Genomic DNA, 26,801 nt, shown 5'->3' on the forward strand with positions numbered 1-26,801 from the left:
TAAGCAAATTTGTTACTGGAGTATGACTGATGTTAAAGATAAAAAGATGAGATCAGCTTTCTTTATTTTAGATAGCAGGCAGGGATAATGAGAACTCATTGTGGAGTATATAAAGAAATGCAGGACATAACATGTAATTAAAGAAAATTTGCATACATATTCAGTTAGACATGACAAGTAAGGGTGTAGATGTGGCAAAGGTTTTTCACATTCTTAAGAGTATCATTTTAGAATGTGGATGTTCATAATTGTACACATGCCTTTTTATAGAAGAGCAATAGATTGGCATCAGGAGGTTAACAGTGACACTGAGTGCATCACTACCTACATTTTGAAACCTTTGTCACAAAATGTCCCAAAGGTATGGAACACGACATGAAATGGTGTCTCCCATATTCTGAGCACTAATTTGTAAAATCAAGACTACTGCAAAATGAATAACACACAAAACACACACGCTTTACACGCTGCGCACCCACACACACACACGCACACACACACACACACACACACACACACACACACACACACACACACACACACACACACACACACACACACACACACACACACACACACACACACACACACACACACACACACACACACACACACACACACACACAGACATGCCGGCTGTGAATGCCCAATCAACTTTTTTCACACCTGCATGTCAGGAAATGTGTGGGTAATGCTGGATTTACCCACGGTTGGTGTGGTTTGGTCACGAGGGCGAAGCCCTCGTGACCAAACAAAGACAACCGTGGGTAAATCCAGCAGTACCCACACCCAGAAGTGGGTTATTGCTATTATACAATGACATTATTTAAGAAAAAAAGTACTTACTTTTCTTAAATAATGGCATTGTATAATGCCTCCATGCTGCCCTTCTGCAGCTGTCCGGTATCCTGGGGCAGTTCTGATGTACTGCACATGCATAAGAGGCATGTAGCATGTTCCCACACTTAAACAGTACATCAGTGCTGTGTAGAGGTAGCAACGGAGAAAGGAATATGTCTGTTGCTTTTTTTTTTTCAAAGATGTCTACGTTATAGGAGTTGAACTCATATAACATAGCGAGCTATCTTAAAACAAAAAGCAACAGAGACCTTCCTTTCTCAGTAGAAAGGAAGATGTCCATTGCATTTTTTTAAGATATCTCGCTATGTTATACGAGTTCTTCAACTAGTATAACAGCAAGATATCTTTAAAAAAAGCAATGGAGTTCTTCCTTTCTCCATTGCTATCTCTGAATAAAAAGAGATATACTAATGAAAAAAGTCCGGGCGACCGGACCTTTTTACGTTAGTGTAGTCTTGAATTTACAATGGGCACGCTGGTTAGACTGGCCAGTCAGGGTGCTCATTTTTGCATATTTACGGCTGGTCATTATATAAGATTATAACTTCTACAGCTGGCACATAGTAAACAAGCATTTAAATATGTACAGCATGACTAAAATTGTTAAAAAGCAGCTTCATTGTTCTGCTCAAAGCAGTCATTTAGTAAACGATTTTTAAATAAATGCTCTTCCTGCATTACAGATCAATTTTAATTTGTTAACACAGTGAGCATTCCTTATAAAAATAATGCACTGTAAATGAAGGAGCACCTAATTTTGCAATAGCAGTTATTAGGATATGAAATTACAAAAGGAAGCTGAGTCAGAGTCCCATGGAAACAAATACTTGTAGGTAGTTCCAAGTTAGGTAAACATACAAAAAAATGCAAAATCACAGGTACACCGAAACCAAGGTGATGTCAGTGTTGTAATACTTCAACTATGTGAATGTAGAATGTGAAATAAGACCTCACTGAAAATTAAATACTGCATGTTAACCTGATTATCCTAAGCACAAGTTTATCTAACCCATGTAAAATATTGTACTTTATAGAAGTATTACCTCTCACTGGTACTTACATCAGAACAAGCAGTAAAAGTGTATTGTAGAATCATGACTACAGATTTCGACCTTCCATGTATTTATTTATTTAGTTATTTATGCTGAGTAAATATATAGCTAAACATGTACTTACTAGAGCTAGCGTGACAGCAATGCAAAGAGGACATTTTACAGAAGCATGTACTTACTTGTTTCTCTTAGGGTATTCATAAGGGCCAGTTAATTGAGTGTTATGTTCTCAGGACAAAAGGTCAAATTAGAGAGATCAAATAAAATCTACAGAAAGCTGCAGGGGGTCTCTTTCTGTTTCTGCATTTAATTTTTGTCTGCTTCCACTCTCTAATTCTCTCTGTCTTATTGTAACTCTAAGTATCTAATTTCACCCCCTCTCTCTCTCTTTCACTGTCTTTCTTTTCATTTTCATATTAATCATTTCTACAGCTCCATGCCCATTTCACAAATGCTCACAAACTGTGTCAGCAGACTACTTCCCTCAAGCACAAAAGCACTGCTTCTTAATATAACAGACATTTCAAGTGTTGTTAAATTCAAGCATTTTAACAGACACCTCCATTTCTTGGGAGAGCTACAAACCACAACTCAGGAATCTTACACTGCAGTAGGACAGTGGATATAAAATAATAATTTTTACACTTAAAAAAAGACACTCTTCCTCTCTAAAACAATTTCCCAGAACTCAAAATAGTTTTACTAATTTTGCTCAAAAAATTAAACTTGACCAGGTTACAATAACAAGCTACTTGTAACAAATAACAAGAAGCTCAAATGTAATGTTCATGTAAGTAATTTCACAAAGAAAGCTCACTATAAGCTCAGAGCTCTATAAACAGCCATGCAATTTCTCATTGGTCTATATCATAAATATACTACACATGCATATATCCTACCAAAACTCCTATACGCTTCCCCTATCCTCATTAACCTACACAAGAGTCTCACAGGAAAACTTAAACAATGCTAAAATAAATGTGTCAGATTCACAGCTAGTTTGCCTAACAGATCCCATCACCACTTTCCACTCTCAGAAATAAACTAGGTTGAATTCCCTAACTATCTTAAATTACTCCAACTAAAAACTGCCCATTCCATACTACATCACCTAGAAAAGTGCCCTTCGCTAAACAGCCTCCAGCAGTGATATAATCCTAGCAGACTTCTCTGCTCTAAAGACAGATTCCTGGCTCAACAATCTAAATCTCAGAACTCATCAGTGTATTCTCTCTAATACAGTTCTATCTCAATGATATGGAATACCATAGTCATCCCACTTAAGAAAATAGACAGTAAGCTTAGCTTTAAAAGAAACCTCCATGTGCATCTCCAAAATGCTAGACACTGTCAATGTTCAATCCCAGCTGGCTGACTAACTAATTTCCTATGTACAATTCATAGGTTCATAGATAGGTACTAGGCTATTGGCCCAAGGGCCTAAGTAAGCCTAGCCAACAAGGTTCTCTGGCTTATGCCATCCAAGAAAGTTATTTTCCTGTACCACTGTCGAGCAGAGCCACATAAGTGATCCCCAGGCTGTATTTCCTATTTCCCATCCACTCATCAAGATTGAAGAGTGCTAATGAGGAACTTTGCTTGACATAGATGGATAGCTTGTTCCAGAGCATGGGAAGTCTCTAGGACAGGAATCTATCCCTCCAGCATGTCCTGTTTATTGTGGTGACAAGGTTTAGGTCCCTAGAGCATGCAGCTCGGAGGGATTCAGATTTCTTTAGGTGTAGCATGTCCAACAGCTCTGGGTTTGACCTAGCTTTATATATTAGGCAGAGATCACCTTGGAGTAGACAATATGCTATGGAGTAAAGCTGGAGTTTTTTGAGACGGTCAGTGTAGGGCATCTGTTTGAGGCCAGTAATCCTCTTTGTGAGGTACTTCTGTAACCTTTCCAGCTGCTGCAGATGTCTTGTGAGGTACATTCCAGAAGGGGCATTGTACTCTATAATGGGTCTAATGAGTGTCAAGTAGAGGGGAACAATGACCTCTTTTTTCCTGGTTGAGAACCCTTTTGTGATGAGGTGTGCCACGTAAAAGGACTTCCTGACTACTGTGGCGATGTGATTATCAAAGGAGAGACTACTGTCCACCTGTGTCCTAAAGGTCTCTTATCACACATTTGGTGCTAAGTAGACAGCTGCCTATGTGGCAGTTCATGGGTACAGAGTTTTTACCAAAGGGAATGACAATGCACTTTTTGGCATTGAGCTTGAGGCCATGGCTCTGACACCAGGCATCTGTCTCAGTGATGCCCTTCTTGTAGGATGTCCACATCATTTGGGGACTTGACTATGGCTCCTAGTTTGCAGTCATCTGTGAACTTCATTAGCCAGAGGCCTTCTGTGTTAGCCTGTACTTCAGAGAAGTAGATACCAAACAGGAGATGTCCCAGGACTGAACCCTGTGGTACTCCACTTGTCACTGGTTTGAAGTCAGATTTGGAATCTGCAACTTTTACAGTGTGGGTTCTGTCAGTGAGCTAGGTGGCAACCCATCTTGTGATGTAGGGATTTATACCTAGTTTAGTGAGTTTAGCTATAATTCCAGAATGGGGGATGGTGTTGAAAGCCTTGGCGAGATCAAGATAGGATGTGTGAACCACCTTACCCTCGTCTACAGCTTTGGTGACTGCCTCAAAGAAGTCAATCAGGTAAAGGAGGCATGATCTGCCTTTCACAAATCCGAACTGGGTGTGGTCCAGAGTTTGTAGGTTATCAATGTCTTTTCTTTATGAGTTCCATGATGATACATTCCATGGCCTTGCAGACTAGGCTCGTCAGGCTAATAGGTTGATAGTTCCTGGGCTCAATGGTGGCTACCCCTTTGTGGAGTGGGATAACTGTTGCTGTGTGCCATTCAGTGGGCACAAAGCCTGATGTGAGTCTATGATTGAACATGGTGCTTAGGTGGGGAGCCAGTTAATTCTGAAGTTCGTGTAAAACGTAGCCTGGGATGTTGTCCGGTCCCATGTATGCTGTGTTTCTGGCTTTAGAGTGTGCAGCTTTTACCTGCATAGTTGTGATTACAGGGACTCTGCATTCTTCATGTATAGATATGGGCCCTTTAGTGGGTGAGATGGGGGTAAAGTTAGCACTGAAACAAACAAAAGCCAGCAAACGGTCCCCAAGGCTTTATTGAAGTAAATGGAGTGTCAAAGACACTAAATCACACTCTCATCACCATGAATGTAACAAAAAACATGCCTCAAACTAGTTTCGGTAAAATACCTTCTTCAGTGAGGAAAAATAACTATCATAATTCCATTAAACAGACTCCATATTTATATAATTGCTTAGCCAATAAACAAATGGCTAGCAATCAGCTGCTAACTTTTGATTATACAAAACATTCATTAAAGGAAATGCACTTCCAAAAAACATATATTGTTAATAAAAATATAAATGCACAGACTGTGCATAGATAATACTGTATCAACAAAAGTATATAGCCAAGATATGGTGTTAAATACCATATAAATATATATAGTAATTTATAAATGGTCATTTAATCCAGGTGGAAAAAGGGCTCCCAAGTGTATAATCCAATATTTTTCTTTCTTGCTAAGAATACTCTGCCAACCTAACTGATTTTGTCTATTTCCCTGTACTTTATCAATAACACTAAATATGAATTTAGCAGATGGATGCTTAATAGTATGTTGATATAGGGCATTACTGATTTTGTGATTCGAATATCACTCACGGTGTTCTCCTATTCGGATTCTAAGGGACCGTGAGGTTTTACCAACATAAAAGGCCTGACAATGACATATAGCTAAATAAATCACCCAACTAGTTGAACAATTTGCAAATATACGGGTATCAAATATCTTGCTGGTATTAGCACTAGAAAATTCTTTGGTTTTATTTATACTTCCACAGGAGGTGCAATGGCCACAAGGGAAGGTCCCCAAAGCTCATCCCCAGTGATAGTAAGTTGTCTGTATGTTGCACCTCCACTATCCTGATGTTTATAATGGGAAAATAACATACCCAAAGTTTTGCCTCTCCTGTAGGAAATGGAACATTGATCAGTCAATATATGGCGAAGATGGTCATTAGCCATAAGTATGTTCCAATTATTGTTCAACACATTTCTAATGAGTTGGTGATTTTTCCCAAAAGTAGTGATAAATCTGATGGTATCTCCCTTAACATCATCCTTTTTCTGATATTGTAAAAGATCTGATCTCTGCTGTTGATCTGTCCACACCCTGGCTCTAGATATGTCCCTAAATGGATAACCTCTATCCAAAAATCTCCTATTTAGATCCTTTTTAGCATCCTCATAATCTTGTGGAGATGAATTAATACGCTTAATATGTAAGTATTGTGATTTTGGGATGTTGCGGATGGTGTGACGTGGGTGCATACTTGAGGAATGGAGTAACGTGTAGTACTTACGTATTAAGCGTATTAATTCATCTCCACAAGATTATGAGGATGCTAAAAAGGATCTAAATAGGAGATTTTTGGATAGAGGTTATCCATTTAGGGACATATCTAGAGCCAGGGTGTGGACAGATCAACAGCAGAGATCAGATCTTTTACAATATCAGAAAAAGGATGATGTTAAGGGAGATACCATCAGATTTATCACTACTTTTGGGAAAAATCACCAACTCATTAGAAATGTGTTGAACAATAATTGGAACATACTTATGGCTAATGACCATCTTCGTCATATATTGACTGATCAATGTTCCATTTCCTACAGGAGAGGCAAAACTTTGGGTATGTTATTTTCCCATTATAAACATCAGGATAGTGTAGGTGCAACATACAGACAACTTACTATCACTGGGGATGAGCTTTTGGGGACCTTCCCTTGTGGCCATTGCATCTCCTGTGGAAGTATAAATAAAACCAAAGAATTTTCTAGTGCTAATACCAGCAAGATATTTGATACCCGTATATTTGCAAATTGTTCAACTAGTTGGGTGATTTATTTAGCTATATGTCATTGTCAGGCCTTTTATGTTGGTAAAACCTCACGGTCCCTTAGAATCCGAATAGGAGAACACCGTAGTGATATTCGGAATCACAAAATCAGTAATGCCCTATATCAACATACTATTAAGCATCCATCTGCTAAATTCATATTTAGTGTTATTGATAAAGTACAGGGAAATAGACAAAATCAGTTAGGTTGGCAGAGTATTCTTAGCAAGAAAGAAAAATATTGGATTATACACTTGGGAGCCCTTTTTCCACCTGGATTAAATGACCATTTATAAATTACTATATATATTTATATGGTATTTAACACCATATCTTGGCTATATACTTTTGTTGATACAGTATTATCTATGCACAGTCTGTGCATTTATATTTTTATTAACAATATATGTTTTTTGGAAGTGCATTTCCTTTAATGAATGTTTTGTATAATCAAAAGTTAGCAGCTGATTGCTAGCCATTTGTTTATTGGCTAAGCAATTATATAAATATGGAGTCTGTTTAATGGAATTATGATAGTTATTTTTCCTCACTGAAGAAGGTATTTTACCGAAACTAGTTTGAGGCATGTTTTTTGTTACATTCATGGTGATGAGAGTGTGATTTAGTGTCTTTGACACTCCATTTACTTCAATAAAGCCTTGGGGACCGTTTGCTGGCTTTTGTTTGTTTCAGTTCTGCTGTTGGGCCGTGCAAGCTTGAACGTGCGTGGGTTAGTGTGTCACTAAAGTGTTTTCCTCGCTGTTGGCGCTGGCTCCCTGGCTGTTGTAGAGATGACTCCTCTCCTGTGAATTTTGGACCTTTTTCCATTCAACGAGGGCTTCAATTTTTTTATTGCACGTTCCAGTTTTGAAACGCCAAGGAATGGTGACTTATTTTTATATTTTTGGTCTTTTTTTACTATTCTGAAGCGCCCTGTCTTGAATAGACTGTCACGCTTTATGACACATGTTCAGTGTTCAAATTGTTATACCAGAGCGCATATTTCAGTTGTCTATCGAGAATATTTATGAGATATGTGCTCATTTCTACTTTTGGACAATTAATATAGTGGTTTTACTACTCAAGGGTGATCTTTGCTCCAAACGCCATTGGGGAATTGTATTTGCTTTGCTGGAGTTTGGCGAAGTGCAACGGAAGCTTTTTCCTTGGCAGGGTTGGTTTCGTTTTTTGTAAGGGCTCGCGTTTGGACTTTAAACTGTGTATACTACAATTTTTTGTTGGGACCTACTTCAGGAACTGTTTGCAGGAACATTTTCAGCGAATTACTCTGGGCCTATTAGCGTTTACCATAGAACATGAAAACGCTGATGTCTTGGCAATAATGGCGCCTTGTTTGTGATGGTGTATCGCTGAACGGGTTTCTTCTTGACTTTTCCTTTGGATTGGGACTACATTTTTTTGGCCAAATGGTTGTGAATACCAGTCACTAATGTGATTTGAACTATAATTTTGTATGAAGATGTCATGTGTATGTGGAATCATGTTTTAATGGAAGTGTACATCACGACATGTTATTAGAACAGATTACTATTCATAACCATTTCATTTTTTGATTTTTTATTATATCTTGGCTACAGGGGGAATATAGTCACATGTTGAGCCTTCTTTGGTAACAATTAAGTTTCTATTTTTGTGACTGATATTTAGGGCTTATGTGATATGTTTATTAACATGCATTTATGATGATACCAAGGTTGGTAATTAAGTACAATATAATGTCTGCATAAGCATGTTATATCCTTTTTTGTCAGGATATATGTATATTTGTATAGGGGGCTTTATTTCTTTCTATATTTGAGATGGTTAGTGAACTTGGATTCACATGGGTTTATGCAACATATATATATGACAATTATGGTATTCATGTCTGATAATAATATAAGGGCTATTTCATATTAATGGATTGTCATTATATATATTATTTATATATGAATGTTTAACCCTTATGATCCATAATTTGTTATTTGATCACATTTATTCTTACAGTGGTCATGTGAGCCATATACACCGACATCTTGAATATTGACCATCATTTTTGAATGTTTTGAGTGGGGACTGATCACATATTTAAGTTTGCTTATCATCATATACTTATAGACTTTATTAGAGTTAGGCAAATACACAGTTGGTTGATTTTCATCTTGCAATCATTTATATATGTACAACTGGCAATTAACAGTTATTTATAGTTATGGGATTGTAATATCCATATTATATTATCTGTTTTTTGGTGTGTGTAATTCTTGGAATTTATCTGTTGTACTTTAGTACAAATTATTATTGCACTATACTTACAGTCTATCAAAGGTGGTGATTGCATTTTTTGCATTTTTATGATTAGTGAACCACATCTTCAATTCAACTCACATTTTTGATGGGATTTTGTCATAATTATACTGTTTGGCATTGCTAAATGCTTACCCTATAATAGTTTGTAATAATTTAAGGGACATATGAGAGCACTATATCAGTGTATGGTGGATGACTCCTTCTATTTGATGTTTGTTATATAGTATAATTGAATGACATAAAATTGGGTTTATGAAGGCATAACATTATTCATATCTATAAACTAACATCACTTATTCCGTGATCCTTGAATCTTTTTTGTCTTTATATTGGTGAACTTCCTTGGATTGCTGCTCAACACAGTGTATTTTAATATGGATTTAGATCAAATACTACAGGGGTTGTGTGCTGATAGGGAGGATATAGCCATTTTTGGCTTGGAAGATGTCCCAAGCAACAACCCACATATAAACAACCCCAATAGTGAAGGGGGTTGCGATTTGGCATTCCGTAGGTTAGATAAGGGCCTCAGGGGCCTTAGAGCCAATATCTGGCATTTAAGGTTGTTCAAGGCCTATTTTTATAAAGGCTTGGCACCCAGAGGTCTTCGTATTAAGTTACGTCCTCTTGTAGGTAGATCTGAACAGAGACTTACAGAGGAATGGGATGATGCCCTGAGGAAGGGTTCAATTCTATTTGTTAAAATTTTATTGGATTATTATGAAAGAACAGTGGACATTTTGCTTAAGGAGGTACAGGATCTAAGTATGGAATGCCAAAAATATAAGGATAGTACTAAATATTCTAGTTGTGTTGAGCGGTTGTCCAAGGAACTGACGACCTATGATAATATGGTGAAAGACAGAAAACTTAAAAAATTTTCTAGGGACACACATGATTATGAGAGAGGTCAACCCTTTCAGGTTCAAAGAAGTGTTCGATTCAAGGATACGGGATCTGGGGTGAATGGAGGTAGATCTAAGAAAAGACCTAGGTCTATTTTAAAACAACAAGATTTGAGCTATACTAGTACTTCAGGAGAGGAGTCATCCTACACTGACAGTGAGGGAGGCACCAGTGTCTGATCACCTGTAAAAAAGAAAACTCAATCTAAGTTCCCTTTAGATATGTTGGGAAATCCCGAGGGGGGAGGAAACATAAGAGTAGACATGAACACAGATTCAATGACAGGGCTAGTTCAGGCATTGCTGAACAAATAGCTGAACCTTTTGATAATGTCTTAAATTTGTCTGACCATACACTTACGAAGGAACAACATTGTATTCTTAATAAAGGATTGGGATTTGTCCCTAGTTTTTTCTCCGACCATTATTTGGTATCTGTTGATGTGTTGGAATTTTGTAGAAAGTTGAATCTAAAAATTTTCTTTAATGATCAGAACAATTCTGCAACTCAAAGATCTACTGATTTTACTTTTAAAAAATCAACATTTCAACCTCCTATGAATAAGAACGTAGGGATCTTCCAACAAGCAGTATTGAGGGACTTACACTTTCCACATTTTAATACCAATATAGCTCATGACAATATTACCTCTTTGGAGAGAGAAGCTTTGTCAGAATTGAGACAAAATCATAAAATTGTTATTATTCAGGCGGACAAAGGGGGCGCAGTGGTTGTCTTGAACAATGATTATTATGTCCAGGAAGGATTGAGACAATTGTCAGATACCCAGTGCTACATGCACATGGGGATAGATCCGACTCCTAAGTTCAAACAAGACATTGATTTATTCATTCAAGAGGCAGTACAAGAAGGAATTATCTCACAAAAGACTGCCCAACATCTTCAAGTCAGTGATCCACAAAAACAGATTCTGTATTTGTTACCCAAAATCCATAAATCTCTCACTGCTCCCCCTGGGAGACCTATTGTGTCTGGACATGGATCTCTTACAGAACCTTTATCAGTTTTCCTAACATCATACCTCAAGCCATTATTGCCCATGGTCAGGGCTCGTATACAGGATACAACTGAATTTCTTAACATCATTGTTGATACACAATTAGATCCAGAATGGATAATGTGTACTTTAGATGTGAAATCCTTGTATACGAGTATTCCCCATTGGGCTGGCCTACAGGCATTAGATTATTGGCTTCAAAGATCTGATCTATACCCACCTGGATTTAACACCTTATTAGTATGTATGTCCGAGCATGTTCTTAATAAGAATGTTTTTTTCTTCCAGGGTGATTGCTATTGGCAACTAAGAGGTACAGCTATGGGGGCTTCTTTTGCCCCTATATATACCGTCCTCTTTATGGCATACCTGGAGGAATGTCTTATATATGATCCTTTGCATAATATCTATTTAGAGGAGATGGATATTTGGAGACGCTATCTTGATGATTGTTGGATGGTGTGGCGTGCGGATGCTGATTATTTGATGGAATTTGTGGAACATTTGAACAGCAATATTTGGGGTATTGAATTCTCAGTAACATATCATAAGTTTACTATTGACTTTTTGGATGTTACGGTATATCGTAATGAGGACAATACCCTAAATACAAAAATACATAGGAAATATCCACAGTTTAACACGTTACTCCATTCCTCAAGTATGCACCCACGTCACACCATCCGCAACATCCCAAAATCACAATACTTACATATTAAGCGTATTAATTCATCTCCACAAGATTATGAGGATGCTAAAAAGGATCTAAATAGGAGATTTTTGGATAGAGGTTATCCATTTAGGGACATATCTAGAGCCAGGGTGTGGACAGATCAACAGCAGAGATCAGATCTTTTACAATATCAGAAAAAGGATGATGTTAAGGGAGATACCATCAGATTTATCACTACTTTTGGGAAAAATCACCAACTCATTAGAAATGTGTTGAACAATAATTGGAACATACTTATGGCTAATGACCATCTTCGTCATATATTGACTGATCAATGTTCCATTTCCTACAGGAGAGGCAAAACTTTGGGTATGTTATTTTCCCATTATAAACATCAGGATAGTGGAGGTGCAACATACAGACAACTTACTATCACTGGGGATGAGCTTTTGGGGACCTTCCCTTGTGGCCATTGCACCTCCTGTGGAAGTATAAATAAAACCAAAGAATTTTCTAGTGCTAATACCAGCAAGATATTTGATACCCGTATATTTGCAAATTGTTCAACTAGTTGGGTAATTTATTTAGCTATATGTCATTGTCAGGCCTTTTATGTTGGTAAAACCTCAAGGTCCCTTAGAATCCGAATAGGAGAACACCGTAGTGATATTCGGAATCACAAAATCAGTAATGCCCTATATCAACATACTATTAAGCATCCATCTGCTAAATTCATATTTAGTGTTATTGATAAAGTACAGGGAAATAGACAAAATCAGTTAGGTTGGCAGAGTATTCTTAGCAAGAAAAAAAATATTGGATTATACACTTGGGAGCCCTTTTTCCACCTGGATTAAATGACCATTTATAAATTACTATATATATTTATATGGTATTTAACACCATATCTTGGCTATATACTTTTGTTGATACAGTATTATCTATGCACAGTCTGTGCATTTATATTTTTATTAACAATATATGTTTTTTGGAAGTGCATTTCCTTTAATGAATGTTTTGTATAATCAAAAGTTAGCAGCTGATTGCTAGCCATTTGTTTATTGGCTAAGCAATTATATAAATATGGAGTCTGTTTAATGGAATTATGATAGTTATTTTTCCTCACTGAAGAAGGTATTTTACCGAAACTAGTTTGAGGCATGTTTTTTGTTACATTCATGGTGATGAGAGTGTGATTTAGTGTCTTTGACACTCCATTTACTTCAATAAAGCCTTGGGGACCGTTTGCTGGCTTTTGTTTGTTTCAGTTCTGCTGTTGGGCCGTGCAAGCTTGAACGTGCGTGGGTTAGTGTGTCACTAAAGTTAGCACTGAACCTGTCTGTCAGGATGTTGGCAATATCAGTTGGTTCTGTAATTTTCGTGCCGTTATGCTGTAACTCAGAGCAAATCTGGGTGTTGTCATTGAGATTCTTGACATAGCTATAGAATGCTGTGTGGTTGTCCTTAGAAGCAGTGGTGATTTTGTATTGGTATCTAGCTTTGCAAGATCTTATAAGGGATCTCAGCTTCTTACTGAGACTGACCAGGGAGCTCCTCCACTCATGGGATTTTACTCTCTTTTGTAACAGCTTCTTCCTTCTGTTGTACAGTTTGTTTATGGCAGGGGACCACCAGATTGGCTTCCTTTTTTGGAGGATACCGTCTTGGTTCTGTTTGGGATAGCATGATCTATGCACTTGTGTAAGTACTTATAGAGTGCATTTGTATAGGATTTACAGTCATAACTGTATTGCCCATCTGCATGGGTGTCATGAAGTTCGCCACTTCTGTCTTAAGAAGCATGAAGTTGGCTTTGGAGAAATTGTTTACCACAGTTTCTTTAATGTGGGGGTGGGATGTGGACATCTAGGGGGATTAGCTTATGGTCGGATCGGACCAACAAGGAGTTGACTTCAGGTGTGGAACACTGGTCACTCATGTTGTTAATGACTAGGTTTAGTATATTGTTGCCCCTGGTGGGGGTGTGGATAAGTTGATACAGGGCATTGGAATTTATGAATTCCAGAAAGCGTTGAGCAAAGGAGTTGGTACATGAGTAGTTTTCCCAGTTAATGATGGGGTAGTTGAAATCACCCATTATTAGGGTGTTTGGTTGAACCCTAATATTTTCCAGTATATCAGGAAAAGAGGAATGGGAATCCTGGGGCATGGCGAGGGATCTGTAGCAAGCTACAATTTGGATGGCAGCTTTGCCCAGAGTTAGTTGCACTTGGATAACCTCAGATGGATTATGCTGAGCAACTAGCCTGGAGGTATTGGTATCCTTAATGAACATGGACACACCTCCGCCTTTTGTGTTCCGGTCCAGGTTATATGACTGAAAAGTGTGGTATGAGTTATAGCCTGGTAGTGCAGTGGTGCTCTCTGGAGCCTTGAACCAGGTCTCAGTCACTGCACAGATATCGATGCTCTCCATTTTAAGGAGTGCCTCGAGTGAGTGCATTTTGGGATTTAGACTTCTAGCATTGAGTAGAATTACCCTCAGTTTTTGCTTGCCTGTTCCTGTTATGATGGTGAATTTGTCATTTGAACCTTGCCTAAAAAAAGGCACTATAGGGGCGACAAGAGCCTTAGCCAGTATCTGGAATCCCAAGGGTGACAGGTGCAGGCCATCTCTGGAAAAGCATCATGGTCTGTCGACCATGTCATCCCAAGCAGACAATACTGGATATCCTTAGAATGACACCAGAAACTTAGCCAATTGTTGAAGTCAATCATTTTGTCCTTATACTGCAGTATCATTCTGGGCAATGGCAGAATGCTACTCAGGGCTAGAGTCATACCTGCCTGCGCTGTAAGATCGGAGAGCTCTTCCATGTCTCTTTTCATGTAGTCCAGGGAGGTATGTTTCAGGTCGTTTACACCAAAATGGAGAATGACAGAGTCATATTTGTACTTGTTGTGGAATGACTTGACTGTGTGGGTTATGTGGCAGATCTTGGCACCTGACAGGCAGCTAACAGTAACCTTCTCCTTGTTTAACCTGGTGAGTGGGACATCAGTGTGCCTGACTATAGAGTCACCTTTGTCTAGTGTGTTGGGTACATTGTTTTGCCTTATGGGCTGTGGTTGAGTGGCACACTGAGTCTGTGGGTTATGTTCTATTTGGGTTGTGTTGGGGGGTAGAGGTTGCTTCCATTTCTGCTTTGGAGGTCTCTGTTGCTTGAGCAGATTTTTATTGAGAGCCTCCACAAATGTTTTTGTGTTTCTACATGTGGATTTTAGTGGTGTAGATTTAGTGGGACTATGTGATGAGTGTGGTGTGGTGCAAGTGTTTTCCTTGTCCCATTGACTGTCAAGTTCAGTCTTGCTTGGAGAGAGCTTTACCTCCAGTTTGGCTAGATAAGTGCATCTCTCATGGGTTGTAGTGTCGGGTGGTAGGAAGAGAGGGTTGTCTGTATACGAGGCAATTGCTATATTGCCCCAAGATGCCCAGATTCATCAGATAGACCGGAGAGAACACTGGGAGCTGACCCTTAGACATGCCTGAATAAAAAAACTATTTTCCTCTAGATATGTGAGGAAAGTGAGTACAAGAGCTGTTTTTCTCTAAGCAAGTGAGGAAAGTAAGTACAAAAACTGTTTTCCTCTGGCAATGAGGAAGGTTGAGTTCTGTAGTAATTTGTAGCTTATTTAGTGCTTACAACAAGTTATGAACCAGTGCTGAGTACGAATAAGCAAATTCAAGTGCTAAAACTAAGAATCTGTATCTGGACTAGACTAGTTACAGGAAAGAAACAAGTGGAAATGTGGGCTTTTAAATCAGAAAGTTGAGAGAGATGGAAAAATTGCCCAAAGGGCCAATAACTACAATTTCTGGTCCAGAACCACTCCTTATGTGGTAGATAGGTTACCTAGTGCTTACCACTCCCACTGATAATCTAGAAGGCTTCCCCCCAACACAGAAAGGGTTGGGGGGCTCTGGAACTTACAAACAGTCCTGGATACAGCATATTTGTATGTGGACTAGACTAGTTACAGGAAGGCGAGGAAACAAGTGCAAATGCGGGCTTAATCAGGAATTTGAGAGAGAGATGGAAAAACTGCCCAAAAGGCCAATAACTACAATTTATGAGCCAGAAACCACTCCTTATGTAGTAGATAGGTTACCTAGTGCTTACCACTCCCATTGATAAGCTAGCAGGCTTCCCTCCAACATAGAAAGGCTTGGGGGGCTCAGAAGCTTACAAACAGTCCTGGATGCTGCAAATCTGTATCTGGACTAGACTAGTTACAGCAAAGGTGGGAACCAAGTGCAAATGTGGGCTTTTGCACCAGAAGTTGAAAGAGATGGAAAAACTGCCCAAACGGCCAATAACTACAATTTATGAGCCAGAAACCACTCCTTATGTGGTAGATAGGTTACCTAGTGCTTACCAATCCCATTGATAAGCTAGAAGGCTTCCCTCCAACACAGAAAGGCTTTTCTGCTTACCTAGTCCTCTCTCTTTATTATTATCACTTACAACTAGTCTAATTACAAATTACCCACTTATGTTACTTTCAAGTTCACCTCCTATACAAATGACTCACCCCACCAACCTTCTTTAGATCAAAGCACTATCGAATCTACTACACTGTTACAACATTGGAGCCATCAAAGACTGAAAACTGCTGACATTTACTGACTAATTTGTAATGTAATGTAATATTATTACAACATTATAAGATGTGTTTATTATGAAAGATGTGCATGCTATTATATGTATGTATGGGATCTACTTCATATAATCAAAAACACAAAATATCAACTGGCTAAACTTCAGGCCAGAAATATCAAAATGTTCAACATTGAAACAACAAAGAGCCAAGCTGAAGCAGCTTTTTGAATAGGGGAAGCCCCCCTTGCACCTACTGCTAATTATATACCAACTCTAACATCACACTACAATGGGGAAATGGCCAATTATCTGACCCCCTGTATTAAGCAGTCTTACACAATAGAACTGCCATTCACTTCTACACTTTGATGTTGTGCACTTCAATCTTTTCAGGTCGATATTTAGCTGTTTGATAATGTGCATAGTCGATAAAGTAACATATATCTGTATGTATCTAACTAACTAATATCTTATTTGGAACATATTTTGCTTAATTGTTATGCTAGCTCAACTATGATGTACTGTATAAATGTTTTTGTTTCATTATGAAGCTTTTCATCCTGAGCCTCTAATGAATCTTGCAGAACCCAGTCAGACAATCCTGGTAAAGAAATGCAGTAAATAAATACATAGCCAGGTGGATAAATAATTAGATAGATCGATAGCTACATAGATAGATACATAGAATAGAAGAATAAATTGGTCTGTCCACCCATTGGCTATGTGTGCACAGCATAATATAAATAACTTTATGGCAGAGTGGAGGATGAACCATGTTTTTAATGTTGCTTGAACTATACAAAAAGGCACAACCACACCAGTACAGGCTCTATAGCCCTAGTATACACTAGCATTATTGTACCTGTACAGGAGGGATAGTATATACTATGCCTCCTTCAACCTTACTTAGGTTCCTGATGAGTTGGGGGTATAAAGAACACTTGTGAGACAGCACCACACCACGTAGTATTATAACAGACATTTCCTTCATATGTGCATGGTTACCTCTATCTACACATCTCTCTGTCTGTCTATCTATCTATCTATCTATCTATCTATCTATCTATCTATCTATCTATATATCAATCCGTCAGTCATGCATGGTCACCTCTACCTTTCTATCTGTTTGTGTCTAATCATCACTGGTAAGTCAAAAATGATGCCACAGTATGAACAAAAGGTATTTGACTTTAATAACTGGCTTGGTTTGGGGTGTAATTTGAAGGGGGTACAGTATTTGTCACTCTGAGTGTATATGGTTGGCAGATCAGTCTGTATTGTCAGGGATGGTCTGCACCTGTCCCCTCTAGACTTAAGAATATTAGCTAAAACCTTGTTAACCCCCATAGAACATTATTTTAGGCCACTGCCAACCGAACAAACCTTCTGACATAACAAAACCAACCCAAGAAAATCTAAAAGTGTCACTGCTGAATGCCAGGTGTCTAACCAAGAAACTCCACTGCCTGCAAGCTCTCCAAACCCTAGAGAATGGAGACATCTGTGTAGTGACTGAGACATGTTTTAAAGCCACAGAGAGCACCTCAGCAATGCAGGGCTATAATGCCTTCCACACTTTTACCCCAGCTACTGCACAGGAAGGGACAGAAAGTGGAAGCATCTCAATTTACATTAAAAATAAACACACCTCAAGGCTGCTCAAACATTATAATGTGCTTGGGTTTCTCCACATCCAAATTTCCATAGGCAAAGTCCCATATCCTTGCAAACTACATGACCCACAAAATGCAGAACACATACTTAAATATATTGAAGATACCCCCTATTCAGCCCAGCACCATATTCATGGGAAACATTAACTAAACCCACTATAAACTGGGACTCTACATGACCCCAAACAAGTAGGCCCAGCAATTTCAATACTGGGTAAACACAAATACCCAGGATCAACTAGTCCATATGCCCACTAGGGCTACTAAGATCCTAACCTTGGTCTTCACAAATATGGGGAATGGTGCACCCCCCATAATGTCCTTACTGGTTAGGTTGGACCATAAAGCTGTCTCCTTTGAAATAAAATAAAACCTGGGACCCCGTCCTACCATGGAAGTTTTAGGAATTATTCTAAGGCAAACTTCCTACTATTAAGTGACACCCAGGCAAAATTTCAAGTCTGCCATATCCTGAAAACACAGCTGTCTGTGCAAATTATTCACGGAAGCCTTGTACAATTATATCAATGGCTATATAGATATGGCTGTACATATCTGGACTAAGCACAGGCCAAACTCAAAAACCAAACACCCTGGAAGAATTCCACCATTGATCAGCTGTATAACAAAAAGAAGAAAATTAAGACAAAAATTAGGAAGTGCAATGTCCAGCAAAGATAACACTCCCTCACCAATCTAAACAAGCAGTTCAGGGCCATTCAAGTCTATCAAAGCCAAATTTGAGTTAAAATAGTGTCCCAGACCAAGAACAATCCCAGGCCATTCTTCAGTTATGTATGTTCCCTCAAAGGCAATATAGAAAAATTGAGAGCCACTTATATTGAGCTGGAAGATGTTGCAAATCAATTGGCTGACAAATTTAGCTCCAATTGTATACTCCTCTCCCTTAGACACCCCTGAGGAAATATCCTTAACCATAACCTCCCCTACTACCAAGGAATAGATCAAGGCCAAGAACACTGCATTGTTGGGCCCTGATAATAACCCATGATGCCACCTTAATAGCATGAAACTTGACATATCTGGACCAGAAAAATCACTATTTAACCATAGCTTCCAGTCAGGCCTGCTTGCCAAATGAAGGTCGAACTGCAACTGTCATCTCTGTCTACAAAGTCAGACCATCTACAGGCCTGGGTAGCTGCAGACCCATGAGTGTGACTAGCCTCACATGTAAAGTCATGGAAATAATTATCATGGAAATGATAAACAATGACATAGGAAAGCTTCAGACACTGGATCCAACCCAATTTGCTTTTGTCATGGGCAGGTCATGCCTACTCAGCCTGGTGGTCTTCTTTAAGATGGTCACCAAAGAAATTGACAAGGACCCAATGGTACATGCTGCCTTTCTTGACCTGGCCAACGCATTTGACACATCACTCACACTCATGAAATTAGGTATAAACCCATATGGAAACTGTTGGATAGCCATCTGGCTCATATATAGGACCCAACAGATTAGGATAGGGGAGTCTACCTCAATAAAGAGGCCAGCCACTAGCAGAGACCCTGAAAGCTTGGTGCTGGGTCCATTCCTTTTAAGCATCTACTTCTCTAAAGTCATGGCCAACATTAAGGGCCTCTGTCTGAAGAAGTTTGCAGACAACTGCAAATTAGGTGCAGTCACAGAATCTTCCAAAGATACAAATAGGCCCCAAGAAGACCTGACACAGACTAATACATGTTGCCAGAAACACGGTCTAGAACTAAATGCCAAGAAATGCATAATTGCATCCTTTAGTAAGATTGCTACCCTGGAAATTACTACATCGATAATACATGGTTAAGACTAGACCTCTTCGTCTGAGATTTAGGAATGAACTTTGACCATCATGCATCTGTGGTAATATGGAAATTATTCTGTGTTATGCAACTTTTACGCAGGGGTATGGCATCCAGGTCCAAGGATGTAATTTTTAGCTATACTTGTAGCTATCATAAAGAAATAATTTCATACTCTAGTAAAGTAGTCATTGAAGACTACAAATTAGGGCATTTGCATAAACAATAATATCATTAACCTTCAGTGAAGGGTTAAAAACTCTTAAGACATCCACTCAGCAAATTCCAGTCACGATTCAATGCTGTCATAAATTAATGACAAAGGGTTTCAAATATTACTGTGGTACTAACATCTTTCTAAAAGTGGTCCAGTCTACATCTGTTAAAGCCAGCTAATAAAAGGGTCTATATTAGATCACCGACCGCTTAAAGAAGTGAACAGTGATTAATCCACCCTATGTAAGCGAAAGCTTACAATCTCGAACTTTTAGAACAGCGATTTTTTTTCCTAGGGAAAACAATCACTGTTCCAAAACACATACACACAACAGAAGCACACCAAACAAGCAGCAATCCACACACATAAACCCAAAATCTTACAACTAACCCTACACTAAACTATACACACACCACTAACTATCCACTTACCTTAACCCAAACCCTAACCCTAAGGTCCGTCACTATCGCACACTTACCTCACCCGCTCCCTAACCCTAACTCACGTAAACCGCCCTAACCCTCATGTCCATACATTCGCACACATACCTAACCCGCGCCCTAACCCTAACTCACCTAACCCACCCTAACCCTCACATCCACACAATCACACACTTACCTGAACCCGACCCGTCACTTTCCACCACAGCACTGAAAATACCGAAGCAACAGAAATGGACAACCAAAATCTTTCCCTAGGAATGATTTCGGGTTTCTGTTGCTTCAATATTTTAAGCTTTCGCTCCTTAGGGTTCAATATTAGAACATTCGAAGGTTTTAAACTTCAGTGTTCTAATATAGACCCTAATAAAACATAAATAAATAAATGGAAAGATTACCATACATTTTTATTTATTATATTTTCTGATATCCAGTCAAGTGATCTGGTCTACTGACATTTTTCAGTCAAAACATGTGTACAATGGTACATAATCAAATAAAAATAACAAAGGAATGTAATACTGACTTAATATCACAGTAACATAGAATCACAGGACTGCAAAACATATATACAGAGAATTACAATGGGAAATATTTACTTACTATACTCTGCAGGATTAATCAGCAAGCATATCTATGACAGATATAGTTATTAAAATGTATACAATATATACATAGGTGGAACATTTCTTTCAAGGAATTTTTAGGTAACTAACATTAAGTATTGTAATAACACATGTAAATGTTAATTGTAGCACACTAAGTTCCACATTTACAGGATGTACACAGGAATAAGCATCACCTTCAAAGCATATCTAAGTGGGTAAAACTGGGGACAATAGAAACTGCATATTTTAGTTGCTATGGCTAGCCAGTGTCACGAAAGCAGTTACCTTTGGATTCATTTTGCAGAAAACTTTTTTTTTTTTTTCATGTATTAAACTACTCATAAAGACTTAGAAAGTAAAAAGTCATGGACATTCAGAAGCCATCTAGCTGAAACACTGTTATGTCCTTAAGCTGCTATTTGCATATATATCCCATGGGCCTTCACTACAGGAGGTTTAAGGTATTACACAGTGAAAATTCTGGCTTGGCTGGGTCTCATTCAATATTTAGGGATATAAATATTGAATGTGTTTTTGTCTGAAGAACAAAATATCAAACCAAAGACTTCATAACAGAAAACATCACAAAATTCCAGAACGGGGTTTAATATATTCTAGAACAAGTTTGTCTTTTTGTGATCAATGTTTTATAACTCGTGTTTTTGCTTCGTATTCTGTGACTCTAGGAAAAAAACATTCAGTCACATACATTGCAGGCATGTGCGTGTGTGTGTGTGCGTGTGTGTGTGCGTGTGTGTGTGTGTGTGTGTGTGTGTGTGTGTGTGTGTGTGTGTGTGTGCGTGTGTGTGTGTGTGTGTGTGTGTGTGTGTGTATATATATATATATATATATATATATATATATGTGTGTGTGTGTGTGTGTGTGTGTGTGTGTGTGTGTGTGTGTGTGTATGAAATGATAAGTCATGTAACTGGGAGGGATTCTGCACTTAAACACTAACAGAAATGAAATATTTCTTAGCAGCACTGGAGTTCATTAATTATTCATGGTTTCTTGGTTAAAATACAAAGGGATATGGGTTTATTGTACTTAAAATACTAGGCTAATAAACCTCCTGGGAATGTGAGGGTAAGCTTCTGAAGATCCTGAAGGATCAGTAACTTAGTATGTACCTATGAACAAGTCTAGCCATGTAAACTCACCATAGATAAAATGGCATAAAACAACTGTACTGCATGCAATAGGTATGCTAAACAGGAAACGTTTTTTTCTTACTTTCTTTCTTTCTTTCTTATAAAATGACACAAAAATAGAGTGGACTATAGCAGCTGTAACAAACAGAATTCAGCTTTTTTGAGCAGTTACATGGATGTGGCTGACCACAGCACAGAAGCAGCTGTCAGAATTATTTTCTCCTTCAAAATCTGTAGAGATTTTCCATATTAACAACTTTTTACCAAAAGTCACAGTTTGCAAAATGATGCCATTGCATAATTTAGTTTACATACTGCCTGGATTTACTTCCTGAATTTATCAGTTAGACCTGAGTATTTCCATTCATGTCAGTGGAATAAGCTTGTCCGAGAGGCTGGAGCAAATTATACTTCATAAAGCATCCATTCTAGTGTGCCTGTCAGATCAGCTGGAGGTCAATGCTGGATACACACACACAGGTACTACCAAATTGCTGAATATCTGGGACAATTTTAAAAATAAGATATGACCACATTATTTGGAACTTTGTGCCAATTGGCTTGAACATCACACTTTGCCTGAGGTGCAAAATGTATAGTTATTTCATCATGGTGATGTAGCTTCATCGATAGCTAATAAACTTAAAACTTCTAGTACAATGATTTATTAAAAGTAATCCTGAATAAAAGAAAAACCCTAAACCTAACTCTTCACATGATCATAGGAGGTTACTAGGTTAACAACCCCAGGGCTGTTACAAACCTATCCAATTCAACCTGTGTTCCCAAGGGTGTCTGGTTCAAGCAAACACTAAAGTCACCACCTACTGCCCCTGTTCAAGAGGGGCACAGGTGGAACCCCCAGGGTGAATTTCTGGTTATCCATCCAATCATCCACATTACGCTTAAATAGGGTTAATGAGGGGCTTTGTTTAACATGAATAGAAATCTTGTTCCAAAGCTTGGGCAACCTCTGTGAGACAAATTTCTCTCTCAAGCAAGTTGTGTTGATGCCACATACCAGGTTAAGGTCCTTTGAGCAAATGACCCATGTGCCATTTGACTTTTAAATGTGCAGCATTTCCATTAAAGCTGGGTCAGAGATTACTCGATATGCAAGGCACAGGTTGCCTCTGAGCAGTCTGTATGACAGAGTAAAGTGACAATGATTTCAATCTGTCCACATAAGACAGATCTTGAAGACCCTAAATTTTTTTGTAAAGAACCTTTGTGGTCTCTCCAATTGCTACAGGTGCTTGGAAAGGAACATAACAAAGGGAGCATTGTACTCTATTATTGGCCTGATGAGGGAAGAGTACAGGGGGGTTATAACCTCTTTTTTCTGGAGGCAATGCCCTTACTTATAAGATGAGCAATTTAAAATTCTATTCTTACCACTGTGGAGACATGAACTGCGATGGTGGTGCTGTGGTAGCATTGTCGCCTCACAGTATGACACTGTCTGGTTTGATTCTCAGCTAGACTGTCTTCTGCGTGGAGACATGCATGAATGGGCGTACCTTCATTGAAGGTTGTGCATCAGGCCTGGCAAGCCAGTACATAAAAATCAACTGCCAATCATTAGCGGACCGGAGTTCTGCTGTGGCGACCCCTAATCGGGAAAAGCTGAAAGACACAAACCACTGTGGAGACATGGTGATTGAAGTTAAGGTTGCTGTCAACCTGTGTGCCCAGATTTCTCACCACTTACTGTGTGCTTAGGGTATTGCTATTGATGTGGTAGTTTGCAGGAACATCACCCTTGCTGAAGAGGATAATAATGCATTTTTTTGCATTAAGTTTAAGATCATGACTTTGGCGCCAGTCATTAGTCTGCATAAGATTTTCTTGCAGGATGTTGACATAGCTAGGGGTTTCAGTGATCACTCCCAGTTTGCAGGCATCAGCAAACTTTGTCAGCCACAGTCCTTTAGTCTTAGCCTATACTTCGGAGAAGTAGATTCTGAACAGTAGGGGTCCCAGAACCAATCCCTATGGAACACCACTGCTTATGGGTCTGCTGGAGAAGGTAGACTGCCCTATTTTGACTGTATGAGTTCTATCAGTGAGCCAGTTTGCAACCCACCTGACAATATATAAGTTGGTGTCCAGCAGGGTGAGTTTCTCAATGTTGGCAGAGTGGGGGTTGTGTCAAAGGCCTTGACTAAGTTTAGGTAGGCCGTACGCACAGATTTGCCCTCATTTAGGACTTTGGTGACTGTTTCAAAGAAGTCCACCAAGTTTAAAAGGCACGATCTCCCTTTGACAAAGCCAAACTTGAGTGGGGTCAAGCATTTGCAGATTTCCTGTATCATTGTTAATAAGGTCCATGATGATTATTTCCTTGGCCTTGCAAATAAGGCTGGTCAGGCAAATGGGTCTGTAGTTCCCAGGGTCCATGGATGCACCCCCTTTGTGTAAAGGGGTGGTGGTGGCTGTTCTCCATTCCACTGGGATCAAGCCAGTTTTTAGGCAGTGATCGAAAAGCATGCCCAATGTTGATGCTAATTCCTGTTTTAACCCATGTAGAACACAGCCCAGTATGTTGTCAGGTCCTGTAGAGGCTGCATATTTGGCCTTGAAGAGGGCATTTAAGACCTGCTCCTCAGAGATACAAGGTGGGGGACAGGTGTTAGGGATGCTTTGGGGTATATGTGGTGGGAACAGAGGAGTTAAGTTTTTACTGAACCTGTCAGCCAGAAGGTTTGCTATATCCACAGATTCTGTATATGTAATACTATTAACTATGAGTTTAGCACACATCTGGGCCTTACATTTGAGGTTATGGATGTAACTAAAGAATGCCTTGTGGTTATCCTTAGTTAGGGAAGCTAATATTGATTCATAGTTAGCTTTGGAGGACTTCAGTATAGTCTTATTTGCTTGTTTAGGTTGAGGAGCGAGCGTTTCCAGTTTTGATACTGTTCCTTCCTACTTTTAGACAGCAAGTTCTTTCTCCTGTTACATAATGGCAGTTGTCCACCAGGCAGGATTGATTTTCCTTGTGTCATTCTAAGAGATCCAGTTCCTGTCAGCCTGGGATGACATGGCTGATAGACCTCGATGCTTTGCCAGAGATGGTTTTCACCTGTCACCCCAAGGTCTTCAGCTTCTGGCTAATGCTCTTGTCTCCCCACTAGTGCCGTTTTTAAGCACTGTCACAAGGACAACATTTCCAACATAATGTCTTCCTCAAAAAACAACATCAGGGTCATGCTGCTAAATGCTAGGAGTCTTAATCTGAAGCTGCACTCATTGGAAGCTGCCCTCACCTTGGAGGATGCTGACATCTGTGCAATCACAGAAATATGGTGCAAGGCTGCTGGGAGCACCCTGGCTATACTGGGTTATAATATTTACTACTCGATCCAACCATCAGCTGAGAGTGAGAAGTCCATAGGAAGAAGAGTATCTATTTTTATTAAAGACAAATACCCCTCCAGACTGGTACACCTAAACAAGGCCTACAAACTTCTCTACATACAAATCTCTGTAGGTAAAACTCCTTTACAGATTATCAACAATTATATGACCCCCTCCATAAACCAGGACACTCATAGTGCCCACCTGGACCTTCTGGAATGCCTCAGTATACAACCTAACACCCTAATTGTGGGGGACTCCAATTACTCATCAATACATTGTTCTAACTATACCAGCAACTGTGTTCACCCAGAGATTCTTGAACTTTGTTAACTCTAATGCCCTGGACCAGCTGTTCGACACCACCACTAGGGGCCAAAATATCCTGGATCTGGTGCTCACAAACATGAGTAACCACTGCAGAACCCCAATTATTCAGTCATCTCTAGTGAGGTCTGATCAGAAGTCAGTCACCCTAGAAGTAGCAGTAGCATCTGACTCTCCCCCAGCTGGAACTAATCTAAATAATGTCTCCAAGGCTAACTATAATCTGTTACGAGATGATATCTAGTTTCATAGCCCCACCACTACTGAAGGCAAAGATACCTATGCCGAGGTTTATACCAGTGCCTTGTACAAACAAACACCTCTGCAGCTGCATCAAATCAGCTGTATCTGATATAATAAATCTAAGTTCTTCACGTAAGAACAAACCTGCCCGGTGGACTTCCACCATAAACAGGCTATATAACAGGAGAAAAAAACTGCTGTTCAAAGGCAGTGGAAGATGGTCCACAAACTCTAAAGACTCCCTCATTAAAATAATAAACAAATAAGACGCCTAGTGAAAAAAAAAATCCAGAGCTGACTACAAATCTAAATTGGCCACTCTAGCCAAGGTGAACCAGAAGGAATTCTTTGGCTATGTCTACAACCTCAAAGGAAAAACACAGATGTGTTCTAAACTTGTTGCAAATGGCAAAACTTACACTGATGCTGGTGATATTGTCAACTTGCTGGCAAATAGGTTCAATGAAAACTTCTCCCCCCTGTGACCACCTAATATAACACAAGACATTGATCCTACATGCCCTCCCCCAGAAATCTCTAAGGAATAGGTCCTAAATGCCTTTTCCAAGG

The sequence above is a fragment of the Protopterus annectens genome, chromosome 8.part1 (genome assembly GCF_019279795.1).
Source record: "Protopterus annectens isolate FY-2018-M chromosome 8.part1, PAN1.0, whole genome shotgun sequence".
Taxonomy (NCBI): Eukaryota; Metazoa; Chordata; order Ceratodontiformes; family Protopteridae; genus Protopterus; species Protopterus annectens.